General features: G+C 41.1%; 1 protein-coding gene across 1 annotated transcript in view; it reads right to left on the bottom strand.

Annotated features, from left to right (window-relative positions):
• Positions 1-24,400, bottom strand: part of LOC119595639 (C3 and PZP-like alpha-2-macroglobulin domain-containing protein 8) — a gene marked incomplete in the record, with an annotated part of 65,243 nt that overhangs the window by 9,790 nt on the left and 31,053 nt on the right.

Here is a 24,400-nt window from a genome sequence, read left to right as displayed (position 1 = left end):
CAGTCCCCCGGGGGGGGCGGGGGGCGAGGAGAGGTCGGGGGGTTTAGGCAGTGGTGGTGGGGTGGTGGTGGGGTGATGGTGGTGGTGATGGTAATGTGGTGGTGGTGATGATGGTGGTGGTGGTGGCAGTGATGGTGGTGAAGATCGAGAGGAAGTAATGCAGAGCCATGGTGCTGTTGGTGGTGGCGGTGGTGGTGATGATAGTGTTGCTGATGATGGTGGAGAAGACAGGATTGGTGGTGATAGTGATGATGCTGGTTGTGGCAGGGATATTATGGTGGCGGTGGTGAAAATAATAATGCTGTGGTGGTGATAGCGTTGCTAATGAAGGTGTAGAGATGAGCGTTTTGATGTAGTGGTGGAGATAATATTGTTGCTGATCGAGATGGTGGTGAAGATGATAGGGATGGTGGTGAAAGTGATGTTGTTGCTGATGATGATAGATATGATATTGTTGATGATGATGGTGGATATAATATTGTTGGCGATTGTATTGATAGTGTTGGTGATGGTGATGATATTGTAGTGGTGGTGTGGATGATGATAGTGTTGGTAATGATAGTGAAATTTTGTTGATGATGGTGATGAGATGATAATGTTAATGATAGTGATAATATTGTTGGTGATGGTGGTGAAAATGAAATTGCTGGTGATGATGATATTAGCGTTGGCGATGGGGATTTTGTTTTTAGGATACAATAGCATCACAACATGAAAACTACAATTAAGTATCATGCTGTGACCACGGCGGCTCAGACATGAACCTACCGTAAAAAAAAAAAAAAAAAAAAAAAAAAAAAAAAAAAAAAAAAAGTGATTCTACAGTGGTAGCGTTTTTTGGTGGAGATTATTATTGTTGGTGTTGGCGGTGGTGACTCTGCTGTTTTTGGCGTGATATCGTTGCTGCTGGAAATGGCGATGGAGATAGATATAATATTTGTTGGTGTTGGCTGGTGGTGACAGTGCTGCTTTTCGTGGCGATACTATTGTTGGTGGTGATAGTGTTGGAGATTAAAGATTTCGTGAAGCCGATTCGTTCGACAGTGGCATCACCAACTTCAAATATAAAAATAATAAGTGTCCCTTAAATCTTTATTTTTTCTTGGTTTCATTTAGCGTAGAAAAGATGCCTTTCATAGAAGTCGACTGATGTTTCTTCTTCTTCTTCTTCTTCTTCTTCTTCTTCTCCTTCATCCTTTTGGGAAGAAAAATCATCAATCGTTTTTTAATAGAATTACTAATGTTTTCTTGATCCTTTTCTTCTAGGAAAACTCTGGTCAAGGCAATAAACGTAGAGGCTGAGGGTTTTGCAAAGGAAGAGACGTGGACTAAATACGTTTGCGCTGAAGGTAATGATTTTCATGTTTTTTTATTCAGTACGTAGGGAAAGGGAGAGAGAGGGGGGGGCGGTAGGATGAGAGAGAGAGAGAGAGAGGGAGAGAGAGAGAGAGAGAAAAGAGAGAGAGAGGAGAGAGAGAGAGAGAGAGAGAGAGAGAGGGGAGAGAAGAAGAGAGAGAGGAGGAGAGAGAAGAGGAGAGAAGAGAGAGAGGAGAGAGAGAGAGAGGTAAAGATGATGCATCTGTATTGAATTCACCTTTTTCTTGGATATCATTTTCCCATATGTAGTTTAAAAAGAACAGGCAGTTGTGATTTAAAATCTTGAGAGAAAATATGAACTTCGTTTGAATGTTTTCATATTTGAAAAAAATACAACACAGAAAAAAGAAGCGTGAAGAAGTCTTTCTCAAAAACAAAAAAAATTTTCATTCATTCTCAACCCCAATCCATCCCCCCCCCCCCCTTTCCCCCCTCTTTCTTCCCATTCCTTTTCTTCCCTTTTCCTTTCTCCCCTACCCCCTTCCTCCCTCCCCTTCCCCTTCCTCCCCTCTCCTCCCTCCCTCTCCACCGCTCCTTCTCCTCCAACCACAGATCTGGCCGAGGGCAGGGACAGCCTGGAGGCGTGGCAGGCGGCGCCGCCGGAGGTCCGTGGCAGCTTTCCCCCCGGGGAGGCTCGGTGGGGAGACCTGCGCGCTTGCACTCGCGGTGAGGCGTCGGGCGATGAGCAGAAGCTTTTGAAGTAGTAGTAGAAGTCGTCGTATTAATTGATAGTATATTATTATTGATATTATCTTCTTGGTAATACTTTATTTTTATTTTTTTTATTGGTAAAGCTTTATTTTTGGAAGGGGTGGGGTGGTAGTTAGAGTCGTTTGGGGATACTTATTATTGTTGTTTTTGGGGGGAGTGGAAGGGTGGAAGGTATTAGTAGTAAGAGTCGTTTTGGTCATGTCTTTTGGGGGGATAGGGTGGGGGTAACAATAATTGTCGTTTGTTTATGTTTTTCTTCTTTCTCTCTCTGGAAGGGGCGGATATAATAGCATCGTTTTGGTAACAAAGGGGTCGGATGCTAAGAGCAATAGAGAACTGTTTCAGTCACCCATCTAAGGCAAACGGGGAAGCTACTTTCGCATTATTTACTTCTAAGCCATGATCAAAGAAGCCAAAAATGTGAACCATGACGGCAGGAATGGAGTCGTGACTTTGATTCACGGGGGTTTTACAGGTTTGGGGGTTTGTGGAGTAGAACGGGGTGGTTTCAAAACGGGGTCGCCGAATTTTAGCCCCTGACTCGGTCCTTCAAGCAGAAATACTGAAGTAATACTACTTACTTGAGATGGATTTTCGCTAAAGGGTCGGGGTTTTAGAGCGGGTTTCCTCTGTAGTGTTTTTTCTCTGTTTCCCCTTTTTGCTGCGTTCTCTCTTCCAATCTCTCCTTCTACGCCCTTTCTTCCTCTCTATCCCCCAGCGTTCTCTCTCCCTCCCTTTCCTCTTCAGCTTACCAACCTTCCTCCTCCACCGCCACAGAACCTGGGCTCCCTCCTCCGCCCAGCCGGGCGGGTGTGGCGACAGAACATGGCCAACTTCGCCCCAGCATCTACATCATGCAGTACCTGGAGGCGACCAAGCAGGCCACGCCGGAGAGCACAAGGAAACTCCTACGGGTCATGAGGATGGGTGAGTCGAAGCATGAACCGGGAAGTTATAAATACCTCTTTTTCTCTCTTTTTTTGAGGGGGTTTTAGGATGCATAGATAGTGGCGTGTAGGTGTGGAAAGGTGATTTGGGTTGTGAAAAATAAATATTCCAGATTAGATCAAGAAATCAAATATAAAACATGACAGAAAAAATCACAGTGCCTTTTTGGGTAGATTAATGCGTGCGACAAAATAGAACCAGCAGCATTTAGAACTGAATGCAAAGTCTGTCATTTTCGGGTAAAAAAAAATTCCTATCCACGTGGGAGAGAAGTTCAAATTTTTTTAATAGAAAAGTGAAAAATAAATCCTGTGCTTTATTAAAGTGTGATTTGTTACGTTGATAATGATTATACGTATATATGTTGTAGCTATAGATAAAAAATAAGTATCCTAGTGCAAATGTACTGGGTATTTATGTATCTGTGGCGTCTACATCTGTACGTGTAAGCTTTGCGTATGTGTTTATTTTGACTTCATGTGTCTGTTTATTTTCTAAAATTTTATACATACAAAACCCTTCTATATAGTGTCCGCATACCCCTATTTACCAACCGAAATACCAAATAACACATGCAGCACACCTTTCTGTCTCTCTATCTAATTCATCCCTCTCTCTCATTCTCCCTCTCCTTCCCTCCTCCCTCCCTCTCTCCTTTCCCCCTTTGCCTCTCCCCCTCCCCCTCCCTCTCTTTTACCCCCATCGCCCTCCCAGGATACCAGCGGGCGTTGCTGTGCCGCGGCGGGATGGCTCTTCACCCCCTTTTCGGCAGCCGCGATGACTCGGGCCCACTTGCTCCCCGCCCTCGTACTCAAGTCCTTCGCGCAGGCAAAGGAATTCATCACTGTAAGGGTTTTTTATTTTTATCCTTTGTTTTTTTTTATTTTCTTAATCTTTTTCTTTCTTCTTTTTTTTCTTTTTTGTCTGATGATGACATGTGGGTATTGTTTGGTCGGTTTGATTAATTTTGAAACTGTCCCCTAACTGTCCCCTTTCTTTCTCTCCTCCTCTCTCTCTCCTCTCTCTCTCTCTCTCTTCTCTCTCTCTCCTCTCTCTCTCCTCTTCTCTCTCTCTCTCTCTTCTCTCTCTCTCTCTCTTTCCTCTTTCCTTCTAATTTCAATTTCTTCCCCCTGCCAGATCGACGAAGAGGTTTTGCAAGACATGCGGCATTTGGGTCGTCAAGAGCCGCCGGGACAAGGGGGGCATGGAGGGTGTGGGGCAGGCTTCCTCAGAGACCTACAGGTATTTTGTGTGTGTGCATTATATTATATACATAAAAATACATACATTCTACATACATACATACATCATACATACATCAATACATACATACATACATACATACATACTGCATGCATGCTGCATACGTATGCACCACACACACACACACACACACACACACACCACAACACCACCCCACAAAACAAACACCACACACACCACACACACCCCACACACCACACAGCACACACACCCCACCCGCGCACACCCAAAGCACCCCACACACACACACACACACGTGTGTGCATGTCTATGCATATATCTATGTACATATATACATACGTACATACATGTATACATATTAGTGTGCTGTGTGGTGCAGCGGTAGCGTTTTCGTCTAGCAATCTTGCTGACCTGCGTTCCTTGCACGCAGGGGAACTTAGAAGTACGGAAACAGACAGCCACAATTTGACTGAAGTTACAAGAGTGTGTCACAGCAAATCCTAAATCATCATCATCATCATCATCATCATTATTATTATTATCATCATCATCATCATTATTATTATTATCATCATCATCATTACCTATATTCACATACTGCCCCGACCCCCGACCCCAGGGCGGCCCCCTCGGTCAGACAAGCTTTCCCGAGAGCCACTGACGGCGTACGGTGCTCGTCGCCCTCTACGAGTCGGGCATGGACGGTCGACAACGAGACCCTCAGCGCTCTGGCCCCTGCCTGTCTCGGCCTCCAAGGGACCAAGAGCGAGCCCTACGGGCCCCTCTCCCTGAAGGCTTACGCCCTCGCCTTGGCCAAGGACCCGAGCGCAGAGAGGTCCTGCAGAGGCTGAAACCCGCATGGCCGCCGTCGACGAGAAACCGCCATCTATTGGAAGGCGGCGGGGAATTGTGAGTTGAGGGGGCTGGGAGGGAGGAAAAAGGGAGGGGGGGGAAAGGAAGGGACGATTGGAGGGGGGGGAAAAAGGAAGGGAGAGGGGGGATGGAGAAGGAAAGGAAGAGAGGGGGGGAGAAGGAAGGGAAGAGAGGGGGGGGTGAAGAAGGAGGGGAGGGGGGTGAAAAAAGGGGGGGGGGGGGGGGAAGAAGGAGGGGGGGGAAGGGGGGGGGAGAAAAAAAAAAGGGGGGTGAAGAAGGGGGGGATGGGGGGGAAAGAAAAAGGGAAGAAGGGGGGGGGGGAAGGGAAGAGGGGGGGGGGGAAGGGGGGAGAGGGGGGGGGGGAAAGGGGGGGGAAAAGGGGGGAAAGGGAAAAAATGGGGGGGAAAACGTTTAAAAAATTTCCTCTTCCCCGCGAATGCCCTCCCCCTCCCCTCCCCCTCCCGGGGGAGCGGGGGGGGGAACGGCGAGCTACGCCCTCCTGCCATGGGGGGCCCTGAGCCCGCCAAGTCGCGGAGGGGGCCGAAGGCTCGTCAGGCGGATCCCCGGCGAGAGAACGGCCTCGGAGGGTTTTTACAGGGCGCAGGTGGGGGGGGGGATGCCAGGTGGCGGTGGAGGTGGTGGTGGTGGAGTTGATGGTACTGAAAGGGTAATGAGGTTTTAAACGAAAAAGGCAAGAGGGTGATGGGGGGGGGGTTATTTTTTTCCTTTTTTTAGCTTCTATTTTATTGTTGTTTTTTTACCATTAATGGTGTGGGGCTAACCACCAATATTTATAATGGGGGGCAGTACTAATTCCATGACTAATTTTATCATAAACGTTTGTTATAACTTTTGAAAAAAAAAATTGTGATAAAGATCTTTTTCTTGATAATTACCTTTAAAAAATATCAATGTACCAGAAAATTTATATCATGAGTATTTCCTTCTTGCGGAAGTGGACACTCTTCCATTAACGGGAAAAAAAACCAGTCAATCTCCCTCTCAAACAGGAAAAACTTTATTTCTGAATTTCCCCGAGCAAAACCCTCTACCCCTCTATAGTCAAATTAAAAAAACCAAATTAAACCCATTAGCCATCTTCCCCAATATACAGTAATCCATCCCTACAAAAAAAATCAACCAGTCTACGACGATCCAACCCGGGGCAAACCCCTTCCCACCCACAGTATTTCAAAATCTAATCTTTTTTTTCCCCCCAGGGGTACGTCGTCGCCTGCAGGCCCTGTCCCCTGTACGAACGATGTTTTCCAAAAGGGGGGTCTCTCCGCCCAGCCACCGCCCGCCGGACTTTTCTCACCCTTTGAGGGCATGAAGCAATAAAATTCTGCAAAAGTGAGTCATCCCGGGGCCTTGCCCAAAAGGGTGTTCGCTTCGCCGTGGAAGGCCGGGGGTGTGTGGTTGTCCAGGTGAGATCCCTGCTTGTTTATTTGTGTTTGTCTGATTATTGATTTTTTCTGGTTTGTTCAGTTGTTTCGTAGATGGATTTTGTGTGATGGCATCGGTTTGTAAAAAAAAAAAAAAAACTAAAAGAGTTTATAAAATAATTTTGCAGTTCTCTTTCATGACGAAAAAAATAGTATTAGATATTTTCCAGTTTTTGAAAAATCACACCCTTTTCCTCTTCTCCCTATACCTTTTCTCCTTTTTTTTTCTCTCATTCTCTCTCTTCTTTCTCACTTTCCCTTTTTGCTTTTCACATTCTCTTCTTTTCCCCCCCTCTTTTCCCCCTTTCCCCCCCTCTACCTCCCAAAACCTCATCCTTTTTTTCTCCTCCCTTTTCTCTCCCTTTTTCCCCCCCCACCCCTTCTTCCCCTTTTCTCCCCCTTTTTTTTTTCCCTCCTATTTTCTTTTTTTTTTCTTTTCCCCCCTTTTCTCCTTTTTCCCCTTTACAATCTTTTTTCCTCCCTCGTTTTTCCCTTTTTCTCCCATTCCTCTTTTTTTGCCCCTTTCTCCCCATTCTCATCCCTTCCCCCTCTTCCCCCCCTCCCCTCCCCCCTTTTTTTTTTTTTTTTTTTTTTTTTTTTTTTTTTTTTTTTTTCCCCCCCTTCCTTTCTCCCCTTTTTTCCCCCCCCCCCCCCCCCTTTTTTCCTTTTTTTTTCCCCCCCCGCCCCCCGGGGGCCCGCCCCCCCGGGGGGCCCCGGCCCGCCCCCTTTTCCCCCGAAACGCCCCCCGACAGGCCTCCCTTGAGAACCGGGCTGCTCCCGGGCCCCTCCCCCCCGAAGGGGGAAAAGGGCCTTCGGTAGGGGCCCCCCGGGTTCCGGGTGAGCGGAAACACACGCCATTTAAACGCTACGAGGTCAGGGGGACAAGGTGAAACTTCTCGTGAAAAAGAGTTGTCCGGGGAAGGAGCTTTGCGTGGGTTTTGGTGTCGTCCCCCGATGTGGAGGTCGGGACTCCAACCGGGGACGGGCTTGTGTATGATTATTATGAGCCTGGGTTCCTGTTAAAAGGTTCCTGCTTATATATATATAAAAATATTTTATATAATATAATATATATTATATATATTATAAAATTATATATATATAATATATATATATGCATATGATAATATAATTTGGTTTTGTGTGGTTGTGTTGTGTGTGGTGTGTGGTGTGTGTGTGGTGTGGTGTGTGTGTGTGTGGTGGGTGGTGTGTGTGTGGTGTTGTTGTATGTGTATAATTAAAATATACATACACATACATATATATAAATATTTTAAAAATATATATATTTTTAATTATATAAAATTATTTTAAAAAAGAAAAATTGGTTTAATTTCAGTAAAATGTCATTCCCGTAACGATGAGTGATGATGATGATGATGATTGATGATGATATTGATGATGTTTAATGAGGGAATGATGATGTGTTTATGAGTGATTGGTAAAAGTAAAGGATTATATTTTCAGTTAAGGGTTTAAAAGAATATAATTACAGTCCAAAAAAAGGGCATAGCAATCATTAATTTAAAAAAAATTAGCTTTTTTTTTTTTTTTCCAAAAAAATTTTCGAATTCTTGCCGACGGGGGGGATGCTGTGACAGATAGAACTTCATGACAAAAAAAAAAAAAAACCATAAGCTGTTAAAGATCTGAAAAAAAATATAATCCACTAAAAAAAAAAGACATATATTTCCTTTAAAAAAAAATAGGGGCCCATCCGGGGCCGTATATGAAATTATTTAAATTTGATGAAAATAATTCATTTGGTGTGAGACTGAAGCTGAACTTTTACATAATGAAAACAAAATAAACAGAAAAAAAGGCTATTTTTATATGTTGTAATTGGAAAAACAAAAACGGAAAATATCTGTGTCTACCAATAAAGCTCCAAATTGTTTTTTTAAAAAACAATTTTCTTTCCAAATCAATCATTCGTCTTCCTTTGAGTAAAACGATGCATTAAAAATCACTCGAAGAAAGTCATTGTTTAAAAAGCATTTTCCCCCCCAAATCCCTTTTCCCGTTGTTGTCGGGGGGGCTTAGGAGGGGAGATGGGCCAATGATGGGGAACTCCCCCAACCTTGGGACTCACCCTCGACTCAAACTAATTTTGCAGGTCTTTATTTTCCTTCCCACTTTTTTTTTTGTCCCTTCACCCCAAACCTTTTTCTGCATCCACCCCAAGGTGTGAGAGCCGCTGAAAGGAAAAAAAGGGCCGACTTTGTGCCAGTCCTAAAAGGGGCCTGAGGGAGCCATGGGCAGGGTATTCCCCCCTGATTTAGTCCTAGCCTTCCCACAAAGGAGGCCCTGGGGGGGTGGATTTTTTTACCCCCAACATAACCAGGCTTCCAGGCCAGAAAAATAAAACTTATTCCCCATATTAGGGGCAATGAGGCTTCCCCTTTTTCTAAAAATCCCCCCAAAACGATAAAAAACCCCCAATTCCCTGACCCCAGGCTCCCTTTTACCACGGCTCCGAACACTCAATAACTACCCCCTCATCAATACCTATAGTACAGAGGGCCAACAATCACCCTTAAGGAACATTTCCACCCCTCCCCAATTCACTTCAACACCCCCCCTCCCCAAAACCTCCAAAAACATCACCCACCCCATCCTCCCTTTTTTAATCTTTACAGCCTTATTCCCACCTCCCCATAACACTACCCCCCCTTAACACAACTCCATTTCTAAACGCCCCCCCTTCGTCCCCCTACTCTAAAAAAACAATTTTTGAATACCTTTTTCACACACCCAAAGGGGACCGTTTTTTTTTCTGACCTCCCACACTCCTCTCTGACAAACCTTCTCTTCCAACAATGTCTAAAAAACAGGGGAAAAAGTCTCTTTCCGTACCGCCCCCGACCCTCCCGTCTTGCACAGAACACCAAAAAACCAACTATAGCATTAACAAACTAACGCCCCTATTGTAACCCATCCTTGCAGAACCCCCACCCAAAACCCTCAAACTGCACCGGAAAAACAGTTTTTAAAATCCCCCGCAAATTGCCCAATTATGAAAAGATTGGTCAGATTTTGGAGAAGTCTACTTGCCTGTTCACAGACTAGATGAAAAACACAGTACAAATGCTATCCCATTCCCCCAGAGGTCTCGAAAGAAACCCACTAAAAAGGCCAAAAAATTATTCTGTAGGCATGCCCTTTCCCCCTTTAACGTTACAATAGGAGGGAATCCCCCCCTGTTTTTTTCCTTTAACCAAAACCCCCTCCAGGGCATGCCAAAATTTTTGGGCGTCTAGGACCACCCAGCCAAACTTTTCCCGTTCCCCCCGCCAATGTCCACTTTTCCCCAAAAACCGGGCCAAACCCGATCAAACGCCCTGCACAATCACGCCATTTGAAACTGTGGCGGCCCCCAAAAGTTTTTTATAGGGTTGCCCCACCTATAAATTTTGAGTCTGAGGTAGCAACTCTAGTTTAAAAAATTTGGCTCACATACGGGAAAAGCCAAAAAAGCACGTCGACGTGGTTTTCCCTTACCCCTTATCCAGAATACTGCTCATTTCTAATTTTCCAAAAAACCCCCCCCTCCTACTCTAAACCCCCCCCTCTTTTACCTCCACTTCCCCGGTAAACTCTTTTGCCTCCCAAACCCCGACCCCAATCTCTATACAGATACTTCAAAACACCACTACAACCCCAACACCCTTTCCCCTTCCCTCCCCGCACTTTCCCCCTAACAACAGAAAAACGTTTCCCCCCCCCCCTTTCCCCTACCACACAATACCTCCACCTTCCTTTCTCCATCTTAGGACAACCAGTCCTCTCTTCCCCCCCCCCCCCCCCGCCCCCCCCATTTCCCCCCTCCCCCCCCTCCCCTTTTTTTTCCCTTCCCCCCCCCCTCTTCCTCCTTCCTTCCCCCCCCGCTGCCCCTCCCCTAACGAAACCCCCTCCCCCCCCCCCCCCTCCCCCCAAGCCTTTTTTCCCCCCCCCCCCAACCCCGACATTAAAAATCCCACCATCCCCCCTATCCCTTCCACCCCCCCCCTTACCAGTAACCCCCATTCCATTCCCCCCTAAAGTAATACCCCACAACCTCCAATCCCAATCCATACTTGCCCTGCCCAAGGAAAAAATTACCCGTTTCCTCCACCTATCCCCCCTTCAACCGGGGCCTCCAAAAACCCATAAAAGGGGCTCCACAAAAACCCAACCTTTTTTTCAAAACAAAACCCATTTCTCCTTTCCCCAAAGTTTTCAATTTTTTCATCTAATCTAACTCCTACCAATTTCCCACCCTAACCCTTTCACTCACCAATTCCTTTCCCCGCTTAGACAATAATCCCCAATCAACCACCCTTCCCAACATTAACTATAGTCCTGACCTTAGATTCTACACTTTATCTTTGCTTTTAAAACCCTTAAAACCTTAAAAAGCATTTTTGGGTGACCACTGGGGGACCCAAAACTTGTTTGTCTCTACAATAATGTTAAAGTCGGTTGTTATAAATGCACAGTAATTTATCCCTATAAAACTATTTTTGGTTAACAAATTTGTCAGTATATTAATGTTAGTGGATTTCAGTGAACTGATATGCTTCTCCCGATACATATCCAAATGTTTAATGCAGTCAAGAAGTAATATCATTTACTGAATACGGAACAGCCAGCCAGATGCTTCCCTGCACGTCTGCCACAGTGAATGGTCTGCGGCCTCGACAGGGTGGATGCCCTCCGACTCTCGTGCCGCAAGAACCACCAAGGGCGCCGAAGAGAAATACTTTGCTCAAGAATGGGAAGCCAGCGCCTTTTTATTGTTTTGAACACACCACACACTTTTTGTTTGTTTTTGTCGCCATGGCGAGTCTCCAGGCAGGCCCTCGGCCCATCTCTAACTCCTCGCGACAGGTCTGGTCGAGCTGCCCAAGTCATGACCTCCTAGGTCGTCCCACGAGCCTCCTCCGCCCAGGATTGTCTTGCAAAGAGACAACCCGATGGGCAGGGTTATTCACGGGGAAGCGAGCTAGGTGGCCATATAGCCTGAGTTGGCGATCCCGGATTATGCAAGTAACAGGTCCCATGCAGTCTCACGGTGTAACCACCGGTTGGACACGTGGCCCTGTCAACTGTACTCTATGATCCGGCGAAGAGACTTGTTGCAAAAGGCATCAAGACGAGACTCCTAGGCACTAGATAGCATCCAGGTTTCGCTTCCATAGAGTAAATCTGGCAGTAACCTTGCTGCCAGACCAATCCGTTTACGGACTTCCTGCTCTGACTGGCCACAGACATGGACTACGCTACTAATCCAATAATCCTGATGGAAATCACACACACACACACAAATGGTTAATGGTTAATAGTTAAAACAAATAAATGTGCAAGACCTCAAGGCCGCATAGCACGAACAGAAGGCCTCTCAGACGAGGACGGCTTCGACGTCTAATATTCGCCTTGATCTTGTGCTTCGGAGGTTCTGTACAACTAGAATGCGTTTCGAATATTCAACATTAAATAAGAATTCGATTTTTTAGTAAAAACAGGAAATTATTCTAGAATATTTCTATGTACAATATAGGTAATCGTATTTCTTTAAAATAACATGTATGAGAATGCTCGTGTGGTTCCCAGGGCCTCACCTGGACGGCCCCTTGCTCGTTTCCATGACACTAAGTTTGCTGCCAAAAATCGACGAGAAAAGAGTTAGTGTGATAGGCTTAACACACGCATGGGGTGGGTGAAGGTGGGCAACCGCAGCGTGACTCGAATTTTGCTCAAATGAGATTAAAATGAAGAGATTTACTTCGGGGAACGAATCGTGTGTGCGTGTGCGTGTGCGTGTGCGTGCAGTGTGTGTGTGTGTGTGTGTGTGTGTGTGTGTGTGTGTGTGTGTTGTGTGTGTGTGTGTGTGTGGTGTGTGTGTGTGTGTGTGTGTGTGTGTGGTGTGCGTGCGTGCGTGCGTGCGTGAGCGTGTTGCGCGCGCGCGCAAATAGAAAGGTAAGAACAGGAATTTGTCTCTTTATGAATTTCTTGTTATGCTTTTTGTTTTATCAATATCCTTTGCTTAATCTTTATTATTGCCAATATTATCACTCTCACTGCTCTCTTCCTCCTCTTCTTTCTCTCCTCCCCAGCATTTCATACAATGCAGTGGCTTTCAATCCTGTCATTTGCGAGAGTTTGCACAGTATAGTAGAAAATTGGATAAATTCGAAAAATTGAATTTTCATATCTTTGCTTTCCTTGGGCATCTGTGGTTAAGTTTGTTTTCTTACTTTCGTATTTTTGTACTTCTGTTGGCAATGAAATGTGTAGGACTTCACCATTTTCCTGGTGTAAGGGGCCCATTTTTTTCTTGTTTTAAACATTTCTTGTTGCTTTTACAAGACGATTATTTCTTCATATAGCTCAGAAAGGAGTTGTATACGTTGCACACAAAACTCAATTATACAAAGTACAGAAACACTGATAAAGTCTCCCCTCCTTTAGAGGTACATTTTATTAGTAATGTCACAAATGTGTGCTTAGCATTTATTCACCTCTCTTTTTTCACCCGAAAACAACCTTTTTTTGTTTTTTTCCATCTACTATAGGAAAAACTCGGTAGTAGTGTTTTACCTGTGGTGTTACAGCCCCTATTACATTACACAAAATGTCATAGTTCTCATTGGTTTTATGTACTATTTTCATTTTCATTTCATCAATAAAAGGATGACTTTACAACTGAATGTCTCTTTCTTCAAAGGAGAGAAATTACTTCAAGGCAAAAAAATTAATTCCTTTATAATCTACTTTAATGTTTTTCCCCTTTAAACTTCCCACAGTTGAAATATTGCCTTGATCATTTCAAGAAAGGAAAATCAAATCCACCTTTAGTAATAGTACATCATATTTGCCTTTAAACAGGGTATAACCTACAAGGTTCCTGCAGATCTATCTGTTCAGGTCCTCTGCTTCCTCCAAAAGCTATCATTATTATCATTATATATAATCATTTTGATAAAGTTTCCTTAATTTTTTTTTTTGCCAAATTAAATATTGACAAGATTTGTACTTTAATTTACTACTTGCAAATATATTCTGCAGTTTTCTTTGATCTTGGCTAATCTTTAATACAAATATTTTTTGTTTTTGTGTAACTACTGCCTTGGGTCCCATCTAGAAAAACACAGGCAGTTGCCCATTGGGCAAACACAACCAATAATTTTCCAAACCAAAATTTAGAGAATGGTTTGGAGGGCAATGAGTGTAGCTGCTGCTGCCAACACTTACTGGACAACCACCATAGTAAACTACACCACAGCTCTGTCTGCTGTATGCTCTATGCTCCTGTTGGAACACTCGGTGTGCCAGTGGTAGCAGATGGCCGCTAACTGGTTGACCTGGTAAGACTGCTAAACAAACATGAAATATCCACTCACACGCCATTTCCCAATGGGCACTGTCCATTCATCTTTGTGGGGGCCTTAAGATGCAAATCAGTGAAACATCTAGTACAATAGATGAAAAAAAAATCTATTTTCCTGACAGTAGTTATTTTTTCACATAATTTCCAATTAAAATAATAAATCTAGATGTAAAAACTACATTTTTGTAGGCCAAAATCAAACATCAATCAGCCTAAACATTTTGTCTTTTGAAGGAAGTTGAGCTGAACTTCCTGCCCTTTCATATCCTACTTAAATAACCAATGCCTTCCCCAAAAAAAGAAAATCAATAACAGTAAACAGAACATCATACACAAAGCTTGCATGTGTCTATGGCTCCTGCTGTAGTATTTTTGTCTTTTGTGTTTGGTTTCAAGGTCTGTTGTATTTTACAGTTCTCTCTTCTTCTTTACCATTATCATCACCTCACCTATTGTGTATATATATATATTTTCTTCATTAAGGATGTTTTCCTAGAAGACCTGCCTAAAAATATTATATACAATCTTATAAAAAACTAATTATTTAAATTTCCTGGGTGTTACCAAGTGTGTACTCACAAGGGTTGTTTTAACATGTGATTTTACATGATGATCTAGACTACTATGCAATGAAGTATTACAACATTATATACAATGTACAGAGCAGAGTACAGTATGGCACCCTTTCTTACTTCTGTATTATTCTGAGAAACTATGCAAATGTGAAATTCTTAAAATACTGATCCAGAAGAGAAGCCAGAAAAGGAGATAGATATATATGATTGTGTGTGTCAGTGTGTAGCATTATAATATATATAACCATACATGCAAGTTATGGCTTGTTAGAATTCTCTGAAAATTCTGCTTACTAAAACAAAAATCTAAAAATCTGAGAAACTGCAATCCAACTTTTTTTTTTCTCTATTGACATCTATAATTTTAAAAGAAGTACCATGCACTTTCTGATCTGCATCTTAAACTTGGAAAGAAAATTCTCCCTTTTGCTTTGTACTTCTTGGAACAGACCCCCCTACCCCTCAAAAAAGCTTGTGAAATCACACTTACATGAATTAACATCTCAATATAATAGTTCTACTTGACATAAAATATGCCATAAAACATGTTCTAGTTCCAATGCGAACTATTTCCACACACATAATACCCTCCCCATCCTTATTCTCCCTACACATTCGCTCTAATAGCCATATTCATAGTCAGTGTGCCTTAGGTAAGATTGCACTTAAGCCCAAATACTGGAATGACGCTGTAACATACAACGGTCTGTTTTCTTGTAGGAAAGGTAAAAAAGAATGAATATCTTCACAGTGCAAAAGATATTCTCTCTCATTCATACTTTTTCTCTATGTCACAATGAAACAAAATTTATTATCTTTTTAAGTCACTCTCAGGAGCTTAAATATACAAAGGGAAATTTAGTGTTACTAACATGAAAAAAATACATTTAATTATTTTAAAAATCTGCAAGAAAATGTAGACTCCTTGATTTTCTGGCTCAGGACTACTGCCTGGGTATTTTTTACTTTTCTTAATGAAGAAAGTTTTAAGATGCAAAATGCCACTTTATTTAAATTTGATTTTGATTTCTTAATGTAAAGCTGGATAGTATAACATTTCAGCATAATAATAATGTCATTCAAACCCTAACGACTATAAAAAAAGCAAAATAGACTTAATACATGCCTTGGGGGTTCCCTTAATGACTGTGATTAATAGATAATTTGTAATTGTTGAATTTGTAATATTTTTAATTGTTGAAACCTGAAAAATGTATCCATCAGGAATTCCGGGACTGTTTCTCCGGCAGTTTAACCTTCCCAAATCTACTTGCAAATAAACGAACACTGTCAACAAGTAAACAACAGTGAAAGGTGGTGTGATCTTGCATTCTAAAGCCCAAAATCGAGAAACGTTTCAAGACAGGTACAAAAAACTAAAATATGGCTGTAAAGGTCTTTTCAATATCATTTCTCTTCTTGTTTTTAGTTATCTTTTGAAGACCCTCCAAAAAATACTTCTGCAAGCGTAAAGAAAATATATATTAAAAAAAAAAAATTTTCTTCTTTTTTTCCCTTTTCATGACAAAAATTCAAGGAAAGACCAGTCCCAACACAGCCATCAACAAACATTTACTCCAATGAAGAGGGAAAACATAACATTCAGAGATCCTTTGTTGTTAACAAGGCAGGAAGAGGGTGAAGTAGGAAGAAAGATGGAATTATAACAATCCCCAATACCTTTCCAAAAGAAATCAGAAAAGAAAACGGTGTTGGAAATAACAGTATGTCATCAATCACATTAATCAAAGAGCTTGGTGCCAACAGATGAAAAAAAACAAGAGTAAAAGATGTAAATAAACTAAAAAAAAAAAAAAGGAAAAAAAGCATAATAAAATAATAAACAAAATAAAAAACAAAAATATCTGTTATGATAACTGATGATTGACAATAATGACAATTACAAATGTTGATGATTAATGATGATGAGCGACTACTAATTACTGATCTTCTATTCAAAATAATAATAATAATCAATAAAAATATATCATACAAGATAAATGATGATAAATGACAATGTTGGTGACAAGAAGATGATGAAAATAATAAAAAAAAAATAAACAAATAAATAATAATAACAACATTGAAATTGACAACTTTCTTACAAATATTTCAGAAAAGGATTGTAGCAGAAGAAAGAAAAAAACGTTCTATTTGTACCCCTTTAAACAAGATATCAGCATCAACAGACAAAAAATCCACAATAATATTTTTTTCTTTACTTTTTTTCCCCTATCTATATACCCAGCAAGTTTTCTCTGTAAAAAGAGGACAATTAACCTTCCTGATTTTGTTTTCCTGATTTTCATAGTAAAGCATCTGCTCTAAAAAGCAAAAAATTTTCTTTTTAAAAAGTAGCTAATCCTTTTTTTGGAAAAAAAGAATAATATATGAAAAGAACGATCATACAAGGGGGAAAAAACCCAAATTTGGGCCCTTTTTTACTAAAACAAGTCCCATCAAACCTACAAGTAGAACATTCACATATATATATAAAAGAATAAAAAAGAAGAAAAATGACTTTCTCCATTACAAAACTGAAGGGCCTAAACTGCAATGACTTAAAAAATAAAAAAAATAAACACCCTCTTACTTTACAAATTTCACTAAAATTAACAATAGATTTTCTACAATAACCATTTCATTTTTTTTAAAATCCTTTTATTAGGGTGTCAGATCATCTAATACAAAGAGGCTTTCCTCCCTAAAGGGGGGGTTTCCCTCATCTTTGAAAACAAACCAGCAGTCGATTGCAAGGGGTTATAAACAAAGCTCCTTGCTCTCCTTTTTTTTAAAAAAATAAAGGTTTGTCCACATAAGGCCCAACTAATGACCTCTCAGGTTTTCCGTAAATAAATTTTTTTCGTACACAATTTCAAAATTCTCTTTTTTTTTATTATTTTTTTTTTTTTATATTATATAAATTATTATCCACAAAGGACCCCACCAGAGGCTTGCAGGCGCGAGTCCCACTGGCATGCCTTGCGGTTTTGCCGATTTATGGGGCAGCCGGCCAGGAGGGCCTTGCCTGCAGCTGGGGGACCGCACCAGGCATTCTCGTTTTCAACCGCATTCTGTTTTTGACACCCCCACTCCTGTTGAGCAATCAAAGCCATGTCTCGCCGCTGAAAACCCCCTTCAGCCCGCCCCAAAGCGGCTATTCTGCGTCTCAGCTAGTTTAGTCACCCCTTTGGCCGGGAGCCACCTTTGTCTGTGGAGAAGGAACCGGTCGAGATTTTTGGGGGCCCCTTCATCTTTTCAGTTTTTGGAAGTTATATAATCAAAAAGTATGAATTACTGGAAATGTATGATTGCAGGAATTTAAAATATTTCCCCCTTGTTATCATATTCTTTTAATCGCTTTAAATGAATGGGTATTATATCGTCTTGTTTTATCTATAAAATTTATCCTTTAAAAAGTCCTTTTTTTTTCAATAAGAAAAAAAATTTACTTGCAAAACCATTTACATAACTCAAACCCCTAACCGTTTTGTAAAAAATGTGAAAAAATTTTAAAAACTCGGCAATTTTTATTTTTTTTTTATAATTGTATGAGGAAAAAATTTTTAAGAAAAATGGTGGTTTCAGTTTTTTTCAATATACAAATATATACGCTTGAAAACACCCAAAAAGGTATTCAAATTAATCTGAAATACTTTCAAAAAATTTCAAATCTACAAGGGCCCACCTCCAAAAAAAATCTCCACACCCACCGTTTTAAAAACCCCACCCCTTAAATTTTGGCTCCTATTTTTGGGCCCTACTAAACTTTTCCCCCCAAAAAATCCATTTTTTATATAATGCCCGAATGTTCTTCATGCATGTCAAGTTGAAGTAAAAAAAATTTTAGTTAATTCACGGGTTTAAAATTCTCATCAGTTTTTCAATCATATTTGAGTATTTGAACATTATAATCCCCTGTTCGAAAATTTAGAACAAACTTCTTTTAAAGTTTTTCTGGAATTATAAAATAGCTGGAGTTTCTCCAAATAGAATTTATTTACAGTTGCCCCAAATTGCTGCATCCCAAAAGGAAACCCCAAAAGGAGTCAGACAAGTTTGGGAAATTCTGCTGAAACGGGTATTTTGTGACGTCTAGCAATCAGAGAGAGTTAAGTTACTCTTCGAGCCAGGGGCCCTTCATGCTTCCAAAGCGTGAAAGTTTTCCTTTTTTTTTTTTTATAAGATTGTTGCAAAGGGGTGCAAATCTTACCCAACATCCCCTATAACTCACAATCCACTCTCAAAAACAAAAAAAAAGGGGTTGACTTAAGCCCCCAAAAGGAAGCAAAAGCCCATCAAATTTTTTAAATTCAGGTTTATTAAAGGGGGATCAAGGGGGGGGGGCCCTAGAAAGATTTTCTCTGCATGCTTTCCCAACCCCAAAAAAGAAGTCCCAGCCCAAAAAAAAAAAGTTGTGATACATTTCCCTTTGGTTGCCCCTGTCAAAAACGTTTTCTTCTAATAGAAATCCCCTACTCTGTTCTTTTAAGATTTTTCCCGGGCCAGGCATGCTTTTTGGGCAAGGCTCATTTGGGAAGGGGTGGCATGCGGGAAAAAAACTTTACGGTCATCTTGCCACTTCCCATTGCCTGCTTTTTATGATTTTTTCCTTTAGGGGGTTAAAAAAAACCCTTTTTCCCTAATCAGTGGCTTGGAGAACGGGGAAAGTTTTGTGCCTTCATCGCAAAAGGCCAAAAAAAAAATTTTACATCTAGTAACTGGAGGGGTTGGCTACAATTAAATTTATACTCCCTGAGATGCTGGGACCCACAAAAACAAAGCATCTGATTTAGCAAACTCAAATAATTTCTACTCTATCATATGAGCCTTTGAAGCACGGGATAACTTAGTTCGGGACAGTATGTTTTTGAAAAGTTTGTAACCCTGCCTCAAAAAAATTTCCCCTTAACTTAAAAAGGGCTTCCCTTTTATTTTGGGGTGGGGTTAATTAAAAAAAAAAAATTTTAAATTTGTGTTTGGTAGAAAAAAAATGTGATGTTTCCCCTTACCCCGGGATCCAGGTGTTCCGGGGCCTCACGGCCCCAAAAAAACCAGGCCTTGGTTTTATTTGAGGGGCCCACTCTAACAGTTTGTAGTTATATGCTTAAGCACACAACACCCCTGGGGTAAAGACTCCATGTCTCCTTTGCAAAATTTCCGATTTTTGCCAATAAGCTTTTTTTTTTTTTTTTTTGCTTTTTTTCCAATGTTTTTTTTTTTCTTTTTCTTTTGTAATTAAATTTTTCTGTAATACAAAAATGCACCACCAGTTTCAACAGGTGGGAATGGGTTTTGACATAAAAAATATAATTTTTCCCCCAGGGCCCGTTTTGGGTTTTCAAACCACACTCTTTTTCCCAATAGGAAAAATAAAAAAAGGTCCTTCCTAAAGCCCTTTTTTCTAATACACTTCAAGAGCTTTGCACCCCGGGTTTAGTTTTTCCTGTCACTCTGGGTCAGAAAAAATTCTCTAAATGGGATGTTTCTGTTAACCGGCCTTAGCCAAATTTTTCTCTGATGGCAAATTCGACATATCACCCAACAATTTTTTTATGTCTTTTTTTGTGCCCTGGCAAATGATGCCATTGCAAAATCATGCCTTGTTCTTTCCCTTTATTTCGGGCTCTCGAACCCCCCCCCAAATCTGTCTGTTTTGTAGTTCAGTCTTTTTCATCCAGTTTCACATCTTCATCCTCTGCCTTCCCCTAGCCTCCCCCCACCCGCCGCTTTTTTACTTCGCCCATTATCATCCCCTTTTGAGAACTGAAAACAAATCTCCAGTCTCTCTTGATGGACCATAAAAACTCTCTTTGTTTTTTATCTTTTTTCAACATTCCACATCGACCCCTCCATACCCCCAAAATTCAAAAAAATTCTTCTGCAAAAACCCCAAATTCTGCATTTCCCAAGTCTCTTCTCCATGATCATGACGTCCAAGACTCATATCCAGACGAGCAGTTCCCAAAGGCTTTTTTTTGGGTTTTTTTTAATTCTCTTTGCTAAAAAAGACTCCTATTTTCCCTTTAAAGTTTTTTTTGTTTCCAATTCTGCACTCGATGTTCTTATGGGACCCCCCATCTGATGTTATCCAAATTCCCCCATATTTGAAAATGTCCTTCTTTCTATCCCCGTTCCCTTCAATAAGCAACCGTGCATATCTGTGCTTTCCTTGTACAGGGGGCCCCTGGGGGGTTTTTTGGCAATTAAAAATTTAATCCCAAGTTTCCTTCCCGGTAAAAAATGTTAATTAAAACCTTTAAGTTTTCCCTCTGTATTCACATCAAAAACCATATCGTCTTACCCCCGATTGTTTTTAATTCCTTTTCCCCCCAGCTGTGCTCAGCATTTATGATCTTGCTTGGGGGCTTTCTCATATACTTTGAATAAAAAAGGTGACAAAAAATTTTTTGTTGCTGGGGGCGTTTTTTTTTGGGAATGCGGTCCCCGTCTAAACCAATTTCCCTGCAATCCGATGGCCTTTTCTTTGTAGTCCCAATTCAAATTTTTATTTTTGGTTTTTCCCATCAATCTCGAGTTCTTCCCCTATTCTCACCAACCTTTTATACTTGCGATGTCTTGTAAGATTTTAAAGTCTTTTTTTTTTTTCTCATACACTTTTCCCCAACGTCCTCAAGCACAGAATTGCATTTTCAACCCCTTTTCCCGGGCGATAAAAAAAAAAATGTTCTTCGGGAGTTTTCCTGAGGAATTTCACTTTTATTTTAACCCCCTCTTAAAGTATCTTTTTTCACAGCTCATCGGGCTTACATTCGGATTTTAACTTCCAGACTCTTTAAAAACAAGGGATAAGATTATTTTAAACATTTTTCAGGAATTTCCTCTGAGTTGTGAAAATGGGGTTTCCATTTGTCAATTTCCTACTTAAAAAATCCCCAAAGCATTTATAATTAAAAAAAAAGTAACATTTCCTTTCACTTTCATCTTGTCCACTGCCGCTTTATTTTTAACTGTGTTTTCATATGACCAAGCCTCACTTTCTTTTCTCGTTTTTTTTTTTTCCTTCCCTCATCAGCACGAAAAAACCTTTTTTGTAAAAATTTGTCCACTTCACTACTGACTCTTTTCACAAAATGAGCCACTTTATCTTAATGAACCCTTTTAGTTCCTTCCTCCTAAGTGTGGGGCCCGTAACTTTTTTTACATCTGTGATCTTTTTCTCCCTCTTCAATCTCTTCCCAAAACTCCTCGATATTCTTCCCGTTCTTCACTCTTTCGATCTCCGTTCAATTTTTTGTACTTTTTCCTGGGTGTTTTTTTTCCAGGGCTTTTCTCATCAATCCCTTTGAAGTATTCCTGAGTCATCCATTTTTGTTTAAATTTTATTCTGTTTCCAGAAGCCATGCTCGCTGCTTCATATTGCATTTGAAGAATTTTTATTAATTTCTCCTCCAACTGTGGTTGATTTTAGCAGCTTTTTAAATGTAGTTGAGGGGGAGTCTTTTTCCAAAAAAAATTTTTTTTAATTTTTTTCTGTTTTTTTTACTAAAGAATAATGACTGTATCCAATCGCTCCTTTAATACGTTCTGGGCCCTTTCACTGCATTTTGAAAGCTTTCATTTATTAAAAATAAAACAAAGGACTCCCCAACATTTTAGGACTTTTCTTCAGACTCACTAAAACCCCTCCCCCTTGTCATTTTTTCTGCCCAGACCAAATTTACATTTAAAAAACTAAAAATTTTTATTATGGGTTTTTTAAAATTTTTGGGATAAAATACAACGCCTTCTGACTTGCCCCGAAAACACTGCTCCTAAGATCCCTCACTGCCTTTCCATGCTCTGTTGCTGCTTTGTCATTGAAAAAAAGTGGACAGCCCCTATGCACTGCCCTCATATACTACAAACCACTGATCTCTCAACCCCCACTGCAACCTATGGTTTTGAAAAACCCCATACTTGCCACACCTTTTTTCTTGTATCAGATGGGGGGCAATGACATTGAGATTTTTTGTACGGGGGAAATGAAACCCCCTTTCTTTAATGGAAAAAAAAACAATAAAGAAATCGAATTTTCCCTTCAAAGAAGTTGGAGATTTTTCTAGTCATGAAGAGAGAGAGAGAGAGAGGAGAGAGAGGAGTGAGGTGAGGAGAGAGAGAGAGAGAGGAGGGGGAGAGAGAGGAGAGAGGAGTGGGGGGTGAGAGTGAGAGTGAGAGTGAGAATGAGAGTGGTGAGAGAGGGTTGGTGTGTGTGTGTGTGTGTGTGGTGTGTGTGTGTGTGTGTGTGGGGGTGTGTGTGTGTGTGTGTGTGTGGTGAGAAGAAGGAGAGAGAAGAAGAGAGGAGAGAGAGAGAGAGGAGAAGAGAGCAGGAGAGAGGGGGAGAGAGAGAGAGTGAGTTTTTTCTATTCCCTGCAGGCAACACTGTCATCCCAAGAAAGGGCCCCTACGGGATCGCATATCATTAACTCAGTCTCTGGCCTTACATTAAGTTGCACCCTGGAACTTTTGCAGGAATTTTGGCCAAAATGTAGGATAAAAGGCTTTTATATCCTACATGCCGCATCAAAAAACCCCCAAAAAACCCAAACTTTTTCAGTGCATAATGGGATGGAAGCACACACATCAAAGCCCACAAATGGACCACCCCGCCTTTTGGGCCTTTAGCCAAGAAAGGTACCTGCAATAACCCTGTGGATCTGGGTGATGTCCCCTCATTATGAAAAAATTTGGCCAAGGGCTGGGGGTGACAGGAAAACAGTACCATATGAAAAAAAAAAAAGGTGAGGGCCAGAAAAAAAAAAAAAAAAAAAAGCCATCATGAAAAATTTGGTACTTGTCGGGGATGGGGGAATTATCAAGGGGGTCACAAAAAGCTTGGAGTATAAATTTAAATCGGTGAAAAATTGGAAGGGTCTCTTATTTCCCCCCAGTACGAGGGTAGAATGTACTATCCATGGCCTTGGCAAAAGAGCACGAGCTCCAGGAGGACCTATTTTTTCTCTCAGGGTCCTAAAAAAATTTTTTTAAATTACACAAAAACATATGTTTCCATTATACAAAAGAAAATCTGGGGTCTATTCAAAAGGAAAAACATCTACTACCCGGGTATGGGATAAAAACAAATAACAAATATAGCCTTGGGAAAAAGGAAAAACAGCAAAAAGGCTTTAAAAAGAAAAAGAGGAGGCAGGAATTTTTAAATGGGCCAGGCAAAATCAACACCGGGGGGAGTCCCACAAAGAAAAACCCATGCCTGAATTTGGTCAACTTTTAGGGGCCCCAAGGCACCAGATTAAAAAAGGTTAAAAAAAAAGCACCCCAACCCCCACACCACTCCTTTACCTTGCACCTTGGGGTGTGCTCGGGGCAGTCGGGGAGATCTTGGGTAGGGGGGGCGCCAGTTGTTAATCTTGTCCCCCTCTTCGCGTAACCTCATTATGGTGCCCTCCGCTTCTCCTCCCTGGGGGTCCCAGTCAGACGCGGCTCATCATGCTCTGCCCGTTCCGGGGTGAGGTGCGAGGCCGGTGTTGGTGAGAAAAACGCTGATACATAAAATTGTCCGCAAAAGGGAGGGTTGGGAAGGGGGAGAGGGAAAGAGTCAGAAAAAAAAATGGTTTAAGTCAGTAATAGGGGGGGTTCTTTTTAAGGGGAAAACAAAATTTTTTATGAACGTCCTGTGTACTGAATTTTTTGTTCAAAATTTATTTATAAAAAAGATGGCTTATAAAAGCTTTGACTTTTTTTTTAATAACAAAAGAGGGGGGAAAATCATTCCCCAACATAAAGTTTGTAGTGGCTAATACAATAATTAAAAAATGGAAGGAGAGCAAAACATATATTGTACTTTATTTTAAGAAAAAATGTCTACCCCCCTTGACAGTTAAAACAACTGAAACAAACTTTTTTTTAACCTTTCT

This window comes from Penaeus monodon, chromosome 36, assembly GCF_015228065.2.
Source record: "Penaeus monodon isolate SGIC_2016 chromosome 36, NSTDA_Pmon_1, whole genome shotgun sequence".
Lineage (NCBI taxonomy): Eukaryota > Metazoa > Arthropoda > Malacostraca > Decapoda > Penaeidae > Penaeus > Penaeus monodon.
This window is presented reverse-complemented; position numbering and strand designations above follow the sequence as displayed.